Source organism: Etheostoma spectabile, chromosome 10, assembly GCF_008692095.1.
Source record: "Etheostoma spectabile isolate EspeVRDwgs_2016 chromosome 10, UIUC_Espe_1.0, whole genome shotgun sequence".
Taxonomy (NCBI): domain Eukaryota; kingdom Metazoa; phylum Chordata; class Actinopteri; order Perciformes; family Percidae; genus Etheostoma; species Etheostoma spectabile.
The window spans coordinates 5,164,312-5,185,760 of record NC_045742.1 but is presented as its reverse complement, the minus strand read 5'-3'; the positions used below and the strand labels follow the sequence as shown (position 1 = coordinate 5,185,760).

The 21,449-nt window shown below is 40.7% G+C and overlaps 1 protein-coding gene and 1 long non-coding RNA gene across 5 annotated transcripts in view; one reads left to right on the top strand and one right to left on the bottom strand.

Annotated features, from left to right (window-relative positions):
• The window catches only part of LOC116696851 (complexin-1), a 58,206-nt gene that overhangs the window by 27,252 nt on the left and 9,505 nt on the right, over positions 1–21,449 (bottom strand). The window lies entirely within an intron of this gene.
• On the top strand, positions 440–11,243 carry LOC116696853 (uncharacterized). The gene is made up of 3 exons (XR_004333847.1): positions 440–520; positions 10,458–10,465; positions 11,234–11,243. It is a non-coding gene; the product is annotated as an uncharacterized LOC116696853 (long non-coding RNA).

Here is a 21,449-nt window from a genome sequence, read left to right as displayed (position 1 = left end):
ATCCTTTAAAGCAACACTAGGGAACCTTTCCTACTTCGGTCCCCCTACAGGCTGTAAGCGGAATTGTCCCATCATGTCTCATTAGAACTGCAGCTCCGCTACCCAATCTGTCAAACTTGCAAAGTGCGGTTATAGCCGCAGAGAGCAGCAAAGTCAATGAAGAATTGCGTTGTGGTGGGTCGGGCATCTCCCTAGGGAGGGGTTCTAGGCACGTCCAGCTGGGAGGAGACCTCAGGGAAGACCCAGGACTGGGTGGAGGGAATATATATCCAATCTGGCTTGGGAACGCCTCGGGATCCCCCAGTCGGAGCTGGTTAACGTTGCTCGGGAAAGGGAAGTCTGGGGTCCCCTGCTGGAGCTGCTGCACTCGCAACCCGATACCGGATAAGCGGACGAAGATGGATGGATGGATGGATGGATGGATGGATTGGTTCACCCTGTTATGAGTTGATGAATCACTAAAACGATTTTGGAAACATTATTTTAAGGTTGAACAAGTTCTCTAGTGTGGCTTTATCTAGTACAGAGGGTTCTCACGGAGAGCAGAATGATGGTTGAGGATAAAGAAAACAAAAATGGCCCGTTTTGAGACAGTAACTTTTAAATCCCTTTATTCAAACGTCTTTGTCTTGCTAAGTGCTCAGGATAAAAAAGACAAAGTGTCTCTAATTTCTTTATGCTAGAAAAGAAATATTTGTATAAAGCAAGCAGGGAGACAAATTAATTACTCCAAATTAACTTCAAACGCTTCCCATGCAGCCTGTCTGGTTGGCCTCATTAACATCAGTTGTCCATGATTTACTTACTGAATGCATTTTGTCCCTAACCATGATCTTTAAGTATGCCTCAAATACATGCCAGAGAAAAAAATAGATTTAAGAAATGGAAAAAGTTTCTATTCAGTGCTATCTGAGCTTCAGAGTGTGCAGTGTACGCGGGCTCGATGACCACAAAATGACCCCTAGGGGGCCTCAGAGTTGATGCAGAGGGGCCTCCAAATTCTTGTCAATTTTTGAAGTTTTTTCAAAATTTAAAAAGTTAACATGAATCCAACATATGACATGCTTACTGGCCTATTGGTAATCTAGTCACTAAGGCCACCACAGATAGTTAATCCTAACAATTCACTCTGCCACATGTAAGTCTGTATGTCAACATTAAAACATGCTAACAATTATTAGGCTGTTTGAATAGCTTAGTATTCTATGCAAAAGGTATGGATAAAGACTTTAGGCTGCCCTACACGTTACTGTAGGCCTAGTTTAATATGCAACTTTTATTTTTTATAATATATGTAGTAGGGGGTCCCTGCTCCGTCTCTCTTTCAGTTGAGGGGTCCTTGGCTAAAAAAAACGTTGAAGACGTCTATCCTACAGTAAGGGAACCTCACCTTGATTTCAACTCCTTAATGCTGCACTTATCAATATTTTTTTATAACCAGCCAACTGCAGTTTCCTTCAATACTGCAGGGCTTTTTTCAGCCTCTTTCAGCTCAGTTGGCTAGATTTTATGAAAATGTAAAACTAAAGCAAACTTGTGATATATCTCTTTAAACTTGTTCACGTTAGAGATATGATAACACACACCCACGTACATAAAAAACAACATACTGTATACACACATGCTGTCACATACAAACACGGCGGTCGGCTTCTCTTTCCTCCCTCGGTCCGAGTCGGTCCGCAGCACCAGTGAAGCCGGCGCTCGCTCAGGCTTTCTGTCAGACTCGAAGTCTGAGAGCCAGCGGCTGTGTATGACTCACAGTCAGCAAGATGCATTCACCGCCCGACGCTGCGCACATACTGTACCAACACGCAGCCAAATACACCGTGTAGGAACCAGTATGCTGATGCATGTGACAGGAGCAACTCACTTGGAAAATTAACCTTTATTCTTCGAGGTTGAACTGGGTGCTGGTCGGTGGCAGACTACGTTAGCGCTGGGAGGAGAAACTTGTGTGTGCCATGTTTTAGGAGGCTAACTGGACCTGGAGGGTGTCAGATGGGGAGTAAACTGATGTCAGAGCAGCTTAGATTGCTCAGCTGGCGGATGATAAAAGCCTGGCGAGGAACTCCAGCTTGGCCACCAGACTGTAAAAATTACTGTGTACAGTCAGAAGTCTGGAAAGTTACTTTTTATATCCAGCATAGTTTCTGTAGAAACCTAGTACTGACTAGATCTTCATAGCAGCACTTTTTAACAGTGATGGACCAATTTTTTTTAGAGTTAAGGTAAAAAGATATCAGAGTTAGCCAATCAGAGGCAGAGAAAGGGGGGTCTTTAAACATGTTTGCTTCCTACCTGTTTGCAAGTGTAGTAACAGCTACTATGAGCGATCTGAAATAAATACTTTCACCTAGAACACCTCAGGAATCATCTGGAGAAAACCAAAGGAAATAGTCCCACACAAACAAATGATCTATTGAAAGATAAACCTCAGCTTGGAGGTAAAGTGACAGTATATTTTCCTTAACTTGAATAAAGTCTGCCAGTTCACTGAAAATATCCTATTCTAATATTCTATTCTGTTTCCGAATCAGATGATCTTCTTTCATGTATTTTCTAAGTTCAAGATCAATTTGATCCATTCTGGAGCAGCATCATCTTTAGTTATTCTTTCATATTTCAAGATACTGAGACAATGCTTGGAAAAAGGTTTGCATTGGGAACAGGTAGAGTGATACTCTTGCTGCACTGGTACAGTTGTACACGTTCTTTTACGTTTACCGAGCTAAAACTTAAAGCCAAGTGTTAAGCAGACACTCCTTGAAATAACAGCATGCGTGAGAACCATGAAGCTATGAGTGGTTGGCCCTTTGCTTTAAAGATAACAGTGCAACAGCGGTTTTACATTAACACTCTGGGTGACTCCAGTTGTTGTGAACAAATCAGAGATGCTCTGAACCTGTTGACTCCAAAGTTAAGTCTCTTTCATGTGATGCCACACCGCAGCCGCTGCTGCTCAAGTGTCTCCCCTTGAGGGCGAAAAAAAAGGAGAAACTAATTAATCAACACTTCTCATGGCACATGATTTGATATCATCTCTTTTATCACCCCAGCTGGAATCATCAGTAATTAGCAGCTTTATCATTAGCATACCATCACCGCTGCATTGGAAATGAGCTTTTCTCATGTGCATTCTCCTCATCCAGCTTCTTACTCTTCATTACGCTGATTCAGCTAACCAACAGCTCATTGACACGCACAGAACACCAAGGAAACACACAACAGCCTTCAACCGCAAACTATTTTGAGTTTAGGACATAATTGAACTGTTGATGACATGACGTGATTGTATTAAGGTTTGGCTTCGCTCTCTCATCCCTTCCTTGTGTTCCCAGTTTCTCCCTTCCCTGCTGTTTCTGTCAGTCTTGTCTGTTTAGTCCTCTCTGTGTGCGTTTGTGTGGGCGTGTCCGATCCTGGCTCATCACCACCTGCAGCGCAATGCACCTGTGGCTCATCACTCTAGCAGTTAAATATACGCCGGTTCAGCTCTCACTCGTCGCCAGTTCATCAGTTTACCTCTCTTGGTATTTTGCGCCAACCACTCAGTATATTTTGTTGAGTATTTTTGTGACATTTACTAACAATCTGTTCTCCGTCTGTCACAGTTCATTCCGTGTGCAAATTCGATGCCTGCCTGCTTGCATGCCTGCCTGCCTGCCTGCCTGTAGACCCACCTGCCTGTTTGCTCTTTGCCCGCCAGCCTGTCTGTCCGCCCTGACACTATCGTCTGATTCGCTTCAAGCCTGGATTTCACCTCAACCTCCCCAACCCGTTGGCTGTCCCTGTGCACTCAAATCTATTTTACTCAACCGTTGGTGTTCACATCTGAATCCTTTCCTGTGGCTCATAACAGATTGTTATATTCTTTGCAATTTATGGCTATTGTTAATTCTAAACTTTGGAATTTTGTATGGACCTGTTACGACCAGGCCCGTTGTAAGATTGGGCGAAAAATAAAATGGATGAATTTGTAGGAACCAATGCCAAAAGGGAGAAGAGGTCACGGTAAAAAGAAAGAAAATTTAAATAACATATCAAAGTACAAAAGACAAAAAGAGCTATATGGGTGCTGCCTATATAAACAAAGTCATTTCTAACCTCAACTAAAAGAACACAGCACCCATTAGCTTACCAAATTGCAACACATGTTGAATGGAAACAAAAAGACTAGTAGCACAACAGGCTCGAATAAACTATTAACTCTTAACAGTTTGTACCAACAACTTTTAACAACAACACCTCAGTTACAACAACTCTAACAAAGGGTAGCTGGACAGACAGCATGGTGGACTGATTTCTACGTTCAGTCGCCATGAATCCAAGAGCCTTTTAAACTCTAGCTGGGCTGATTGCAGGAAGTTGATTGAAAGGATCCACACCAGCCGCACCAATCAACAGCAACGGACTGGAACAGGGAAGTGGCCGGAGCCATCACGCGGGCCAATCCTCTCCGGGCAACCACACAGCCAATTTGCACCCAAACATTTTGCACATGCTCTGGCTAGAAGCCTAAACTAACCTAAAAGGCAGGGGCCGTGACAGGACCTTATGTAAATGTCTCTGAACAGACTGCTGTTCAAAATCAAACGTACTGTCTAGGCATTAATATGTAAAGAAGGTGAAATGCTGACAATGAAACAGAAGTATTAGATTTCCTCAGACATTTAGCGGATGGCCCTCATGAAACCCTTCTGGTGCTGTGTGTTCAGTCAGACAACCATCCCTAAACAGTAATTACTCTTATTAAATATCAAATATAATATTTTTTTATGGTTATGGTGTATGTCTGAGTGTGCAGAATCAATATTTCATGTGTTGTCATCTGTAACTTTGGGCACTGAAGGGTAGACTGAACACCCGCTGTTGAGGTCATAAGTCAAATATAGAAACAGACTGATTAAAAAAAAAAAAAAAAAAGAAGATAATAAAAGAAGGGATTTTCATTATCCACTGTTCACAGTGTTGACACAGCTTTTGACTTACTGATATATTGGAACACAGCGTCATATTGAACATAATACCAAGAGGTTTAAATAGAGTATTGTTACTGAAACAAAATATTCTAAGCTTTAAAAATACTATGAAAGGCTTTCAAAAAAATTGAATATTGTTAATAAGTTATTAGTGCTCATTTAAAAAAAATGAATAGAAATCAGTTTTAGGAAATGTTGAGTCCAAATAAAGAAATAAAGAATACAAAAAATACAAATAGCAACACAAACAATTTGTAGATAAACTTATTCCTCAGTAAGACGCCATTAAATGTAAACTGTAATGAACCCTAACCCTACTCCTTGCAAGAGGGCAAACAACATATTTTGGAGACATTTGACTGAAAATTGGTTTAAACCAATCTGATCTTTGGGGTGATTTTGAGTGAAATTGTACAGTTTATGACGATTTCCATTGAAAATGGTTTTACAAATGGTTGTTGCACTCTCTGATTTGCTACAGCTACTGTATATGTCTTCATACACTAAGAAGAAAAGAGATCCTTTGTGCTCGAATGTTAATTGGTGATGGTGTATTATGTCCATTGTGTCCTTACTTTGTTGGAACATACATACATGCACATTCTCCAGTGTGAGACTGCAGCTTTGCCTGAACACTGCTGCTGTCGTCTCCATCAGTAGCTTAACCTCTGCTCAGGCAGCTGTGGGCTTTTGTCTGCTCGTTTGGCCTGTGGGACATGTTGCTTTGGAGCACTGTAGATATAGATTGAGAAGATATCTCCTCTCCAATGTCGTGGAAGACAAAAACTGCCACATATATTTGAACTGTGCACCACCCTGATAACAAAGCTGCCAATTCAGTCTCATAATCCTTCTGGCAATAGAAAGAGCAATTGTCCTTTTCAGCATGACCCTCAGGCTGCTATTGATTCTATCATTTCAACCACCAGGGAGTCAGCGGAGTAACACAACTTCAGCAATGTCACACTAACCGTACGTGTGATTGTATGTGAAGTGGAGGGACTGACCTTTACAGCAAACCGTTGTCTCCACTTCTCTTTTATAAAAATATGGACTCTATTCCTAGCTTTTGTTCTCTAGCAGTCTGGACAAAGTCAGGGCAGCGAGACTGTATTACATGTCTGACAGGAAGTCAACTTCCCCTGCCCTCGATTCTGACCCTCTCACCACAAGTGAATACATTACCAAACTGCACCACTGACCTGATGAAGGGCAGCTCCACCCTACACCATCTGCATTAGGATGCGTCCTACTGTTCAGCACAACAAACCAAGGACAGATTTGTTGCACAAATAACATCCACGCCTACAGTTTATTCTGATTTAACAATTTAACGTGCTAATTAGTGAGCTTCAGAGGTGCTGCTAGGAAGATCCTGTACACTTTGGCCAGAGCCAGGCTAGTTGCTTTCCAATGTTTCTAGTCTTTATGTTAAGCTAAGCTAACTGGCTGCTGTGGGTACCTTCATATTTAACACCTCGCGAGAGAGAGTAACAATCTTCTCATCTAACTCTCAGCAGAAAGAAAGTGCTGTACATGTTTTCCCAAAACGTTAAGCTTTAGAAGAATAGTGCAAATTAACATCAAATTTAAATGAAGTGTTTCAAGTATGCATACTGACTTATTTGTAACCTAACAGGTAATTTCCGATTTTGTTGTTAAAACTGTAACTTCAAAGGGATACTTCACTGATTGGCATTAAGCTTTGTATCAGTAGAAACCCAGTAGTATTTTCGAATAGTCCCTCATGTCCCTCTGAGACTAGATTTCTCTGTATTTTGGGTCTGTAAAAAAAACTCAGATGACGCAAAATTCATCATTTAGCATCGTCTGAGGCATTTTTGCTCAGCGGCTGTGGACTACAAGCCAGCTAGTTCCACATGTTTTTAACCCGCCCATAGGGTGTTGGACTCTGTAACTGAAACAAGCCAAAGAGTAGAGTCAGCCATCTTGGAGCTAAGCCACAGCTCTCTCTTTTCAACAGCAACCTGTTAAAACAGAATATGCAGGAACCTTCATTACAGACAGAATACTCGACACACTCCGCGAGCTTCGCCTGCTACAGAGACCTGCACCTCAGCCTGCGATGTTGCTCGATGCTGCTACCCGGGTAAGGGGTCATCGACGAGGGCAGGAGTTCCAGCTAGGTGGAAAGCTAACGCTAAATGGCCACATGCCTGATCCATCCTGGTTGCAAGTGTCCGATCATTAGACAACCATCTGCACTACATCCAACTTTAACAAAACTCCCAACGCAAGTTCAGAGACCGCTGTGTTTTTTTTTTTGTGGAAACATTGTAGCTGCCAGCAGAGACAGTTTTATAATTTAAGTTCATAGAAGAATAGTTTAATTTAATAAGTAATCATGTTTGTTACCCGTTTTTTCACTCCCCTGGAGTTAACGCGGCCATACGAGGTATGTGTAGTAATTTCTTGTGTGTAAATATCAGTGTAAAAGCATAACTGTGTGACGGTTTATTAACAGTCAATCTCTGTTGCTTATTTATTCATGTGTTCGCTGTGAGAATATTATTTTGTCATTTATGGGATTTCTATGTTGTATTTAGTTCTCACAGCATGTTTGATGGCATCGAGGAAGACATAATACGACCAATGAATGCCCGTGAACAAGAACGCCTTGTGTCCGTGTCTGTTAACTGGAGGGAGTTACAAACATGGCTGAACAACAGGGTACTATACCCCGCTGTCTAGCTGTTAGCCTTCCAAGCAGATGCTGTTACATCGGGTAAGACTGGTGCAGAAACGTGGTGCTTTTATCCAACTACTGCTAACCGCTGGTGGAGTAATCTGTTATTTGATGCCTTTTGGAGATTTTTCGATCTTATCTTGGCTTCTTTATGCACATTGATATACATTTTTACCTGGGGTGCCCAAAGTTTCGAGTCCCTCTGTAAGTGACCCAATTTAAAGAAACATCCATCTTTCCAACAGTGAAATTTCCCTTTAATAGCACTTAATTTTTTTCCTTGGTAAGGCTAAATAGGTCAAATAAAAAAAGCTTACACGCTTTACTTTTAAGGTTGGTGTCATGATTATTCAATCTGCATGAATTGCTAGTTTCATGTTTTGCTCTAACGAAGAGAAGAACATGTGGGCACCAGGGCTCGGAATGGACCATTTTACGAACGCCCCCCTCTGGAGTAGCCTACGAGGCATGACCCAGAAGTACTTTGAATTTCAAAGTCCAAGTAAGTAGTATATAATTTGGAAACACTTAACACTAAACTGAGATTTACATCCTACTTCCCTTTCACCTCTTATGTTCCTCATTTCAAGTTATCACAAGTTATTTTTATTTCAATCTTGCATCTCAGAAACAGGACATTCTACACACATGACAACAGGATTCCTATTTCCCAAGTCTGTTTTACATAGTGGTTTGATGTTCTAGACCTTCGGAGATGCTTGGAAATGTGGTGGTTATGTTGTATTTGCACCTTAATGTTATTTGGGATGGTCGTCAGTGATTCATTACACCAGCTGTGTGAGCAGACTAATTTCATGGCTCTCTCCCTCGCTGCCAGTGACACATTTAACCGTCCCCGAAATCAAGGCACTTGCCATCCAACTCACATCTGCAAACTAATTTAAAGCTCTATTGTGTCAGCTGGCTTCTTTTCAATGTCTGTTTTGTTTTTTGTTTTTTTTCCACACAGTTTCTCTTTTTTTCCCGTGGCTTGATATCTTACAGAGGACATATTTGCTCAGTTCTATAAACGGGCCTTCAGTGATTGAGCTTCCCCTTTTGTTTTATAGCTGTTCACACAGCAGGCGCATGCTGTTTAACTGAGAAAAAATGCTATTAGCAAAGACCCAATCCCTCACACTGTGGAAGCACGCAAGGTAGCTCACATATCAAAAATATAAGTAGGATCCCTTTCCTTCGCAATGAATTATTGAATTATTCTCGCGTGGATAAGAACAGCACAGGAGAATGTCTCTGTGAAACACTGGGAAGCGCAACCCGGTCTCACGCCAATTCGTGAAATGGTCAAGTTATTTTAATTAATTGATTTGTGTACATGTCACATTAATGTTGTTTATTTCGTGTAAAGGTCACAATTTTCGAATGTATGGAGTCAGAGTTGGTTAACGGACGTATTTAACTTGTGCCTAAGGAGCCCCCCCCCCCCCCCCCCCCCCCCCCCCCCAGGGTCAACTGAGAAAAAAACAACTAAACTGTGCGTACAGATTCATAATCCGTGCTCACGGTTGTATAAACATGAGCAAAATAGGAAAGGTATTCAGATTCAAACTTCTGGGATCAATTACTCTATAGCAACATGATATTAAATCACATATGAAGCATCTTTCCTAATGCAGTAAGGTTAACAATGACAACAAACGTCCTCCAACCAGCCGGCGGTGCTTGGGAATCGTCTATGAACGACAACACCGATACAAAAATATCTATTAATTTAATGATTAAATAAGGTAGTGTGTCCAAACTTACCTTAATTATAACTTGTCTCCTTCTAGTTTACTACAGCACTTACTGTTAAAACATAAGTTTGGAGACAAAGGATTTTCAGCTGACCCCAGGGGGGCTCCGTATGTGCCTGTATTAATGATTCTACCAGGGTTTATTTTTCGGATGCCTGCTGCAGCTCTTTAGGTGAAATGCTCCAGGAAGCTCTCCTTCATCAAGCTTTTTAGCAGTCAGCAAAAGTTCACACTCCCACCCACGGCAGCCTTTCTCAACACCCACATCTACCGAGCCGGCGTACCTACACAAAGGTTCACAGTGAGCACAGCAACGGGTGCAGCTCAGAGACCTGCAGCTGTAGCAGAGTTCCACTATTCATGTTTGGAAAGAAAAGAAGTCTGTGTTTCAAAGACCTACAGAAAAAGGGCAGATAGCTATGATCTATTACAAAACGTTCCTTTCTAAATTGCTTGTTGTGAAAAAAATAGGTTTCTGCTGTCACACAATTCAGCCTTAAAGTATTGATCTACTGCACCTCAGCGATAAATTGGAATGTTTCACAGTGCACGGTGTCAGACGCTTTTCCTGTCCAATATACTTGCTTCTTTTCTGTGTTTTTATGGCCACCTAAAGTATCCTGAATTAAATTTACTGTCCTTTCATTTAAGAGGACTCAGATGGGTGTTTTGAGGGTTTTGTTTTAACATCTGATATTACTTGGCTTATTTTCCATAAGTACACAGAACTTCAGTATAATATAGATGCAGCACAAGTAAAAGGGTTGCTACAATAAGACTGAAATAACATACGCGTCATTTTAATTAAAATTTTAATTTTGATTTCTGGTTGCAAATCCCACTTACCCACCCCAAGCCCAGACACATCCCAAAACAAAAAGCTTTACAAAAGATAAATGCTGCAGGAAAACTTTGTGTGTGTGGTGTGTGTGTGTGTGTGTGTGTGTGTGTGTGTGTGTGTGTGTGTGTGTGTGTGTGTGTGTGTGGTGTGTGTGTGTGTTGTGGTGTTGGTAGGTTCAAAAGTGCATGTGGGCTTCACCACACACCAGGGGATATATAAAAGCCCAGACTGGAGCCCGCTGTGGAAAGCATATTCAGCCTTTGAAAGCTTAGAATAAGGATTGGTGAGTTGCCAGGGTCATCACCTGAGCTAGAGAGTTTGCTGGGAGAAAGATAAATCGTGCCATGACTCAGCGCTGAAAGGATCTACCCGAAAGGCTCCAGCTACAGTAATCTCAAAACGACAACAAAAGAATGGCCAGGGGGGACTCCGCACTGAACTGCACTTAAATTCCCACTGAAAGCATTCAAATCGGCAAAAACGTCGACAGCTCATAGAACAGCAGCCTGGACTGATGTCAGGATGAAGTTGAGAAAAGTTACTTTGCGGCAGATGCTAGTTGTTTAAGCCCCTGCAGAGCTTCGTGATGCTGGCTAACAACTTCTGTTGTATCAGTAGTTGATGGTTCAGTTACCCCAAAATAGGTGATTTTGAGCCGGGTACAAAGCACCGCGAGCTGCCGGTCGTTTTTGTGGACATTTCATTTGAATTCATTCACTAAATCTAAGCGCTTTGCTGCGACAAAAAAGAAGCAAACTCCGCTCTCTGGCTTGAAAGTCCTCTATGTTAACTCCAACCCATCATCCCCTTACAGCATCCGTCAATGTAGTAAATACAGCAACAACAAAAACGTGGAAGACTTATGAATAACAGTGCTCAGTCTACCTTTTTGTAGCTTTTGGAACGGATGGTTCAAGAGAACAGACTGACCATCTGCATGATTTAGCAGCAGTTTACAGAATATACCTTTAACTACACAGGTATAAAGCCTGTAATCCGGTATCTCTCGTCCCCTCCTTGTCTGCTATATCTGCTATTTATTTTTCTAGGCTAACGCCAGACTATCAGCACAGTGCCCTCAATTAACCACCACAAGGGAAAAGGGACAGATTTCAAAGATCAGGTGAACAGTTTAAGCAATGTGATAAATAAATGAACAAGGTATTTAACTGTGCAGTATGTAGCCATAGCAACTGTTATTCTTGATTATGTTAAATTTCCAGTTAACTCTCACTGATGGAGACATGGGCCTAAACATGGATTAAATGTGCAACAGACATCTTAAAACATGCCTCTTCCTGAGTTTTTTCTTTCATTTTCTTGACTGTTTGTTGGGATTTCTCCCAACAAACAGTTTTTCCTTATCCGAACAATCATCTAAAGACAGAGGGTGTCATATTTTGTCAAAAATGTAAGCCACTTGGGGCAACATTGTGATTTGTGAAATCAGGTCTATATAAATAGAATGGACTTGACTTGACTTGCAGTTATGCAACACCAGTATGAACTGACAGCACATTTTGTGGCCAACGTTCGCTAACGTTGTCATTAAAAGCGAAAGCGCTGCTTTCTCAGCAAGTGCTGACAGTCTATAGTAGTTTTCCCCCTTGTCTGGCATTACCTTCATTCTCCTATGCCTCTTTCCACCAGGTATACATTAAAAGGTGTTTGATTTGGTATTTCAGTTGGTAAATCCAGCTTATTGAGTTTGGTTTTATTGACAAATCAAACTCCCATGCCAGCCAGATCAAAAACTGCTAATACCTGCACTACTTTGCTCTTTACTTTGAATGAAAAAACCTATCAGGAATGCAACACAGGAAATTGGACACCTTAGTTACAGTTTAAATGTGGCCTCCTCTAAATGTATTTACCTTGCTCACACATCTCAAGCTATCATTTCCTTATCCCCTGTGGTCATTTTCTACTTGTACTCATCCGCTTGTGTTGGTCTGTCCAGTGTAGCGAAGGAGGAATTTCCTTGCCACAGATGGTGGATGACACAGCCCTGATCTTATCAGCAGAGTCAGGGCAGTTTTGTGTGCACTCTACCCCCCACCTTAACCACCCTCCCCTTCGCCACACGACCGTCTTTCTTGGCAGCGCACCTCTATCAGTCCACAAACTATAACTCCACCAAACCATACGATATAGTGAGTGCAAACATTTTCAGCTTGGCTTGGCCCAGTTTGAATCAAACCACAGAAACCTTGGCAGCGTTTGGGACTAAGTACTGTTCAGAACACTCGGCATATGACAGCCAGCAGGACATGGAGCTTGGCCTGTACAGACTGCAAACAGGGAAAGCTGATAGCGAAGCATGTGGAGAAGCATGTAGAAACTCACTATCTGCAACAAAGGCATGAATACAGCAGCGATTCAATATATTAGTGAATATACTGATTGATTTGGGAATTCTGTGCAAAATATCGATTTCAATCTACACATTGCAAGTAAGTCATCAGCTCAGTCTTTAGGATCCAGAGTCCTGCTGGCTTTTGTTCCCTCTAATCAGGCAGTGAGTTACACCTGGGAGGCCAGGTGACTGCTGTTAACACTAATTAACTTGAGTTGTGGTTGTGTTCTTATCTGTAGAATTTACAGGGGGAGATTTCTCTTTTAAGCCAGAGGTAAATGTTACGTGTTTTGTCTCAATTTAGTGAAAACCAATTTTATAAATGGGATGATTTTCAGAGATGTTGAAAGATTTTGTATTTCATCCTGTTAAAGCCTTTCAGCTATAAAGGTGCGGTCATATGAGCAGCAGTCTCTGCAAATATTCACTTAGTTGCTTTTTCTCTGGATGGACGTATAACTGATTATTATTTTTATTATTATTGTTATTATTATTAAATCATGTATTATCTGTTTTGGTGGTCATTCCTTCATTAATACAAATAATCTTTAAGCAATTTAACACGAAAGGGTGTGATTTAACGTCATTATTAGTACGACAGTGATGTGGCTAGGAGGTTTGTAAACAGTGTAATTTTGTGATATATATATATATATATATATATATATATATATATATGCACAACGGTTGTTAAATTTAAATATACAAACTGTATTGATATTGTGGGGCAATTTGCTATCAAAATAAAAAAAAAAAAGCAACAGTGTCTGGTCCCTCCCTCTTTAGTCAGCCTGCCAATTTAAGCCAATAGGATCGTTCGAGATGAACTGCGCCTCGCCTGTAAAGTGGACGAGAGCAGGCGGCAGCAGCGGGGGGCGGTGACAGAAAGCTGCGGTAAAGTCGGACAGTTTCCAGCCGAGTCCAGCTCCTTCAGGCTGGACAGGAAGTGATGAAACACTGTGGTGCGATTCCGATTAATAAAATATAATCAGACCCACATACCAGCTGGTACACAGTCTCCAGTTGTTTTAGTTATGACAGAGTAGCTGGCAAAGTGCTCTACATGCGATCTGTTGATGCTGCTGATTTTAATTAACAACAGACTGGAGATGATCCGTGATCTGAACGGATTTAGTCTCTTTGACTTCTAAACTTAACTATCAGTCACACAACATGTGTTCTGGACAGAATAAGTCTTTAAATCAGACAAATAACAATTAAAATCCCTCCGATTCAAAAACAATAAAAAGTTTATATAAAACGTCATCATGTTGTAAACCTATCAGCTGTTAAATCAGCTGAGAAGCCGGCGTTTCCCAGCATGCTCTAGGTCCGCCTGGGACTGCCTGGCTCTTGCAGTCGGTGAAAAGCAACTGCGCCGCCTGCGTCTCAGAACTGCGGCCGCCTTGCTCTCGTGAGATTTCCGTTGCCCACGTGTGCATGACGTCCGAGCAAGTCGGGATCAAGTCGGACACAAATCTAACCGGCATGCAACGGGCGCCGATCGCCGGTGATCGATTCTGCGCAGACCTGGCTCATCTCGAACGAGCCTAATGTTAGCTTTATAGAGACTGTTTTTTTTTCTCTTCATTGACAGATTTAGCTACTACACGTCCACTTCAACTTCACGTGTAGCAGGCTGCTTTTCTTTGTATGTAGTTGGAGTAACCAACACTGTAACAACTCTAGTTTCAGATTTTGATTCCTCCAGAGTTTTCAGTAACAGGGAGGATAGAAGCGCCAGCCTTGGTGTGACTATGTGCTGATGTCTTTGATCCACAAGGCTATTAGTTCAACCTTGCGATGCATCCATACCCTCCCCATCCATTCAACCCACAGCAGCACCACAAACACCTCTGGATAAAAACAAGTGTGCAGGGTGAAGATATACACATGAAGACATATACCTCCAGTGTGTTCAGATTAATGATCCAGCAGACCAAATGGAGCCACACAGTTTAATGGACCTGGACATAAATGATGAGTTTGTTTTTCATGGAGAGGGTAGGACTGTGTTTGAATCTATGTCTATGTCTGCATATGCTAAATGTGGGTGGGTGCACCGTGCAACTTAAAGGGAATCACTCCTAATCCTCCGAGTATACGTTGATGACGCGGAGCGGACGGCCTTTTATTTGCCAAGGTGACATATTGAAGAGGGTGGCCATTTTGGATGTTGGTCAAGAAGATGCAGTGAAGATCAGCTGTTACTTTTTACCCTCGCCAGATAATTACATGTTCTCCCTGGGCAGAGCAGCGCAGCATGTTGCACCAGAGAGCCAAGTGGAAAATGAATGGTTATCTAAGAAAGACGTCACAAGGGTTTATTTTAGGCAACAGTGGTTCCTTTATATAATCTGCTCAAACTACAACTTTTGCATTAAGTGGGCATGAAGGACTTTAAATTCTCCACTAAATCTGCACTAAATCAATTTAAAATTAAAACATTGACCACCAAAATTTACATTGTCGCAGCAGGAAATGATTTTTATATTTCATTAGTCTTTACTTGGCTTGCCATTTAAGCAGGCTGATGTTTTAACCCTTATGTTGTCTTCCGTCAACCATTAAAACAAAATGTTTTTTCAACATTATTATCACTTTTTCCCACATTTATGTCACTTTTTCTTGTTGAAATTTGTTGAAAATTAACTGAAAACGGGTCAGTTTGACCCAAGGACAACATGAGGGGTTAAGTTCAAGCTAGCCAAACTAGCCTGTCGTTATTCAGGTAAGCTGGTGCTTTAAAGATCATAAATGAAAACACTTAACTTCAGAAATACATTTTCCGGTTATTTTGACTTGAGTTCTGTATTATCCTGCGTTTATGGTGTTAGTCCAGTTTAGTTTCTTCACAGATAATGTTGAGTGACTGCAGTTGGAGCACTTCCGAGCCTTGATGGGCACCACACTATACAAAAGATTAACATCTCTGAAAATGTGTTTCTTTAATGTTAACGTTTAAGTTTGCATTTATAGAAACTTAAAGAGAGAAGTCAAATATGACTCTAAAGGAGCACAATATCCAATCACACAGCTTTGAGTTATGTTTGTTGTACTGCTAACAACAAGCTAAAGCTACTGCTAGATATTTTAAACAGTTTACTTTCAGATTTTGATTCAGTTATAGATTAATTTTACATTTTTTTTGTGCAGAACTTTGTTCCAAATTGTAAAAACAAAGCTTTCTAAACTCTTTTCCACATATCAATAGCAGCCAAAGTTATTGAGTATTGCATTCTTCAAATAATACTAGACTGTTTTCCATACACCAGATGGAAAACATTGAATCATAAGAGGCTTTGGTGTTTCTTTGTCAAGAAATATTGAGGAGATTGATTGTTATTGCAAAAATCAAACTTTCTTATTCCCAGTGAGAACACAGTATAGCCTTTTAGTAACTTTCACAGTGGCTGAGCTGATTAACCCTTGTGTTGTCCTCCAGGGTCAAAAACGGACCAAAATTTGATATTTCCGTCCCTTTCTCAGAATTTGTTTTTTAATAGTTTACACTAACACCACCTTACTACCACTAGTTTTACACTACTTTTTGGAATTCATGGTCATAACCCTCATTAATATAGAATTATACCTAATATATCAGATAAAAAAGCAGAAATCATGAATTATTTTGACTAATAGTTAAGATCACAGGAACGCACAGATGAGTTTTGTCAGGAATGAAAGTGACCAGCTGTATTTGTGTTGTATGGAATCCAATCCATTTTTTTGTGGTAACTAAAAAAAAAAAACATATTTCAGATATAGACACATTTTTTGACCCGAGGACAACAGAAGAGTTACCGACTATATGTTGTGTATATTTTTCTACTTTCATTTGACCCAGAAGTTATACTAAACTAATTCTGTATTTTTTCTGTTTGACTCTCCTGACCCAAACTAAACATTTTTTTAAAGGATGTTGAATCGTCAAAAACGGGCAGTGGAGGTCGACACAGCGATTTTGCATAATGAAGGTGCAAACATTCGGGCCAAACAGATGACTCATTTTCTCACAGCACAGTCACTGCAGAGGTAGAGAGAGAAGAGAGAGAGAGAGAGAGAGAGGAGAGAGAGAGCCCATCTGTGGTGTGCATGTGTGCGACTAATGTGCTGCTCGGTGTCTCTAAACACAGTTGTGTTTTTGAATAAACGAGTGTGTTCATGTATGTTAAAGTGTACATGTTCATTTGTTCTTTTCATTTGCATTTGTCAACAAGTTTTTGTTTATGTGTTTTCATATTTGCCTGTGGTATCAACTTGGTGCCATACATGTGTATGTTTGCATGTGCATGTGTTTGAATTATGTCTCTAGTATTCTCTTGAGATTTTTTTATGATTGTGCCTGCACTTACACATCTGGAAAGGCATATGTTGTGTATGTGGGTTTTACAGAGCAGTACATTGATTTTTGAAACCTGATTTCACAATCTGCCCCGAGTTCATCTGCAGGGGTTGTTAAGGTAGTTAAGCAATGACGGTGACTTAGTGATTTCTTGGCAATGTGCTTAAAATCTTTGCAACTCAACATGTGTAGGAAAAAACAACAGTTTCTACTGCTTCTGCAGCGGCCATTGATAACATCATGCCACTTTGTGTGTGTGTCATGGCAGCCGGTGGCGTCTCTTTGCATCAGGATCCTCCAGGTGGCTCAGCAGGCCACAACACATCACTGATTCCTTCTGCCTTTAGCTCCGACAGCCCTGCCACTGCCACCTTGTGTGCGTATGCACGTCGAGTGTAGTGTAACCTCTGCAGAAAGTTCTGGATTGCTGCTGGCTTAACTGACCTGATGTCCGGGCAAATTATTTTTTGGTTTGTCCTCCATCTGTGTACTTGTGCAAAGTAAACCCTTTGTCTACAGTGCAATCTATGTACTAATTGAAACTATCACAGTAGAAAAACATCCTAAAACCAAATCCATTGAATACATTTGAGGATTCATTGATGCGCAACATCGACATATCAGATATAAAAAAAAATTGCATATGTGTTTATGAAGCTTTCAAATTAGAAATTTGGTCGTAGGTTTCCAAAGTTGCAAACTGATTAATGTCCGTCAATGATTATCACTTTGTCTTAGTAAAGAACACTTAAATACATTACATGCGTATATTGTACACTAATTACCACAGTAATGGACTGCCATCATTCGATTTGATCATACATTGTGACTAACAATTGAATGAACAGAAATATACTAGACATACATGAACTCTGAAGCCAGCAATCGACTTTTGGTAAAAGAAAACAAATACCTGCAGTTGTACAGATCTATTCTATAGTAGCAGGATGTTGGTCTGCTAAGTGCCAGTGATCTATTTGTCTGAGACAGGGAAGTGACTCATTTCAAACCGGCCTGAAACCTTGACAGCACTGCCATTAGCTTCTCCAGTCCATTAGCTGCTGTGCTCTGCATGTCCCACTGCAGTGGCAGACCTTTTGTGCTTGGCTTTTCCTCTCCTTTAATCTCAAAAGTGAAACTTTTAGTGGTTTGTTCAGATAGGGAGATAGGAGGCATCTGAGGGTTACTTGGGAAGTAATTCATTAAAAAGGAATCAACATGATGTTAAAGAGCACGGTTTTGGATACAGTTTTTTTAGGCAAAAACTAGGATTGAAACTAATGATAATCTAACTGACATTTCAGGTACACTCACTTGTGTTCCTTGTCCTGTTAGACTCTGTTGCTCCCAAATCTCAGCTATTCAATTGGTGAATGATACTATTCACAGCCGAAAAGACTGTTTTTTTTTATCTACCAAACTAAACCAAAGTTGTAAAAGAAAAAAAGAAAAAAACGTCTTATAATCCTTTCCTTTTCAGGTGCATTGCTACTTCCCACTTAATTCCACCCACCCAGCCAGCTGGATGTGGCTGGAAGGAGGCCAGCTGGTGTTGGTATAGATTCTTGGCATTGATCTCAGAATCAGAAATGTATGTGCTGTTCTGCCAACAAACCTGGAAGATACGACACCGTTTACTGTCCAAGCCATTTCAATTGTAAAAGGTTTTTTCCTCATTTTAACTTAAATCATTATAAACACACGACTGTGGACAAATCAACTGCTTATAGATGTGCGTACGGATTGTGTCAAAATACAACTCTTAACATTTTTTTTTTATTATATCTGAAAATGGTCAAATTAAAACTTGGATCATAAAATAATTACACTGGGTGGAATCAACCAAAAAATTTTTTTTGAAAAGAAGCATTCCAACACTTTCCAACAGAATATTGATCTGATCACTGCATGCAGGTATTGTTCAGTCACAACACACACACACACACACACACACACACACACACACACACACACACACAAACACACACAGAGTCCCAAGGCTACTCCATGGTGCTACGAAGTTATCCCTTTCACCACAGTGTATAGTTAAGTGTCATGCAGCCTCAACGTATGCTATTAACTCCGTTCTAGGTCAAAGCGTGAATCAGAACTAAACATCAGCTCTCATGCAGAACAGCTTCTCTAAGCTCCACAACTATGCAGGTAAAGTGGGAGGACACCTAGACCCCTACTATGATATATGCACTAGACTACACCCCTGTGTGAAACCATACAGTCACCTAAAATGTAATTTATTCTTTTCAAAGATTTGGTATTTTCGCTTCCCATGTGCCGAATACAGATTCAGCTATTTAAGGTAGCTATTCTAACTGATTCCATATGGAGAAAACTTCAGGGACTTTTCATGTGGGAACGAAAAGGTTTGAGTGACAGCTGCATCAGCCACATGGGGCTTCCCCACCCCCCACCCCCGGCAGGCTGTTGCAGGGCAGAAAACCCTCACAGGTTGGAGGATGTCAATCAACTACAATTTTTATATAAGAGAAATATAGTTCAGCTGATCATTTTAATGACTTAACCCTTGTGTTGTCTTCCTTTCCACCATGAAAAAAGCTCTTTTGTTGTTCCTTCTCAATGCTTTTCCGTTGCTTTTTTCACAGTATTTTTATTTATTTTTTTCATTGTGGTTTCTTTTTTTACAATTATTTTCATAGCTTTTGTCAAGCTTTCCTTCCGTGTTTTTATGACGTTTTTGACGCTTTCCCAAAGTTTTGAAATTTACTTCCAGTGTTTTTGACGTTTTTGTTGCTTTTTCAACACAAAAAATCACGCTTTTCCCAAAGTTTTGTCACATTTTTTAGACATTTTCGCCATCCCATATTTCTGGTGCAATTTTTTTTCTTTTTTAAATAGGTCAAATTTGACCCTAGGACAACATGAGGGTTAAGTTTGGCTTTTCTACTTTAACATTTTTTAAGATAGATTTTCATCAAACCGGTGGACTTGAGAAGTGTATAGGTACAGTACAGTAGACCCTTTAGCTGTTTTAGCATTATTTTTTACATTCAGACAAAAACATAAACATTAGACATTTTATTACCTGCTAATGAAAGGACTAGAGTAGGACATACTTCAGTCTTGACCTGGTTTATACACTACTGGGACACAAGATGCCTGGAGTGGATTCTGGTGTGTGAGAGTCAGGGTTCCAGCTGCATCTCATCTACCACAATCAACCTCTGCTTCACATCCCCGGTCATTCCTCCACAACGCGTCAAATCATAGTCAAGAAAACCCCAGTTAGTCTCGCTCCTGACAAACTGTGCTACTTGTTTTGTTATTTGGTATAGTTGACTGTTCTGATCCTTTTGCTTATGCCTCAGCTACCATTGGAACCTTGACTCCTGCTACCATGACACTCCTGCCACCCATTGACAACCCCCACTGGACCTGACCACTGCATTACTCTGATGAAACCCCTCCTGCCCGGAACCCCCCCAGACCTGTTCGCTTCCGTGGAAAACTGGACTTTTCCACCGTTCGGAAAAGTACTTTGAATAAACCTGTTAATTTACACTCTGGCTCTGCGTTGTATCTGCATTTGGGTTCTGCTCTTCATTCAAACGTAACAAGAACATCCCTGAAGGTTAGTCGCCGTCACTTCACCACGATTATAACACAAACAACACACACAGCGTGGCACAAAGACCTTCAGGGTGAGTTGCTGGACCATGATGACAAATAAGATATCAATAAATCAATCCTCTTCAGGATGACAATTAGTTTTTTAATATTCAGTAGAGTCAGGTGGCGGCCATGTGCTTGTGAAGAAAAGGTATCTGGGGTATGAGCTCTTTTCTTTTTTGATGGTGTCTGACAGCTCAGAGGTGTAATCCCTTTTCTTGTTAGATGGCAATGAGCCTTGTCTCCTGCCAATAGATTTCCACCTAATCATATTACCATATTGGGAACTTTGTATCCAAATTTCCATTGACTGGCCTATTTAAAAATGAGATATGTTACATATATTTGGCTTACTCTGCTGTTGGTTGATTAAAAACCTGCCAAGCATAGTGAGCATAAAGAGACTGCAAATGCATTTTGTTGTGCAATGACAATAAATAAACCTTGAACCCGGAGGCTGTCTCACTGGATTTAAGACTTTTTCTTGTGAATACAATTGACAAATGGGCACATAGGTAGCTCAGTTGGTAGAGCATGTGCCAACATGAAGAGTTTTATTCCTCAAGAACGGCCCAGGGTTTGAGTCCGACCGGCAGAGGTATCCTGCCTGTCGTCCCCCTCTCTCTCCCCTTTCTTGTCTGTCCTGGTGATTAAAGGCGAAAATTCCCCAAAACTAATCTAAAAAAAATATTCAGACACAATTTAACAATTCAATAATGAAAATGAAAAGTCTTCAACTCACAGTCAAATATTTTAATGCAGCTCGAGCCAAGTTGTGGTTCACTGAAGTTAAATGCCTTGTTTTTGTTTTTTCCGAAG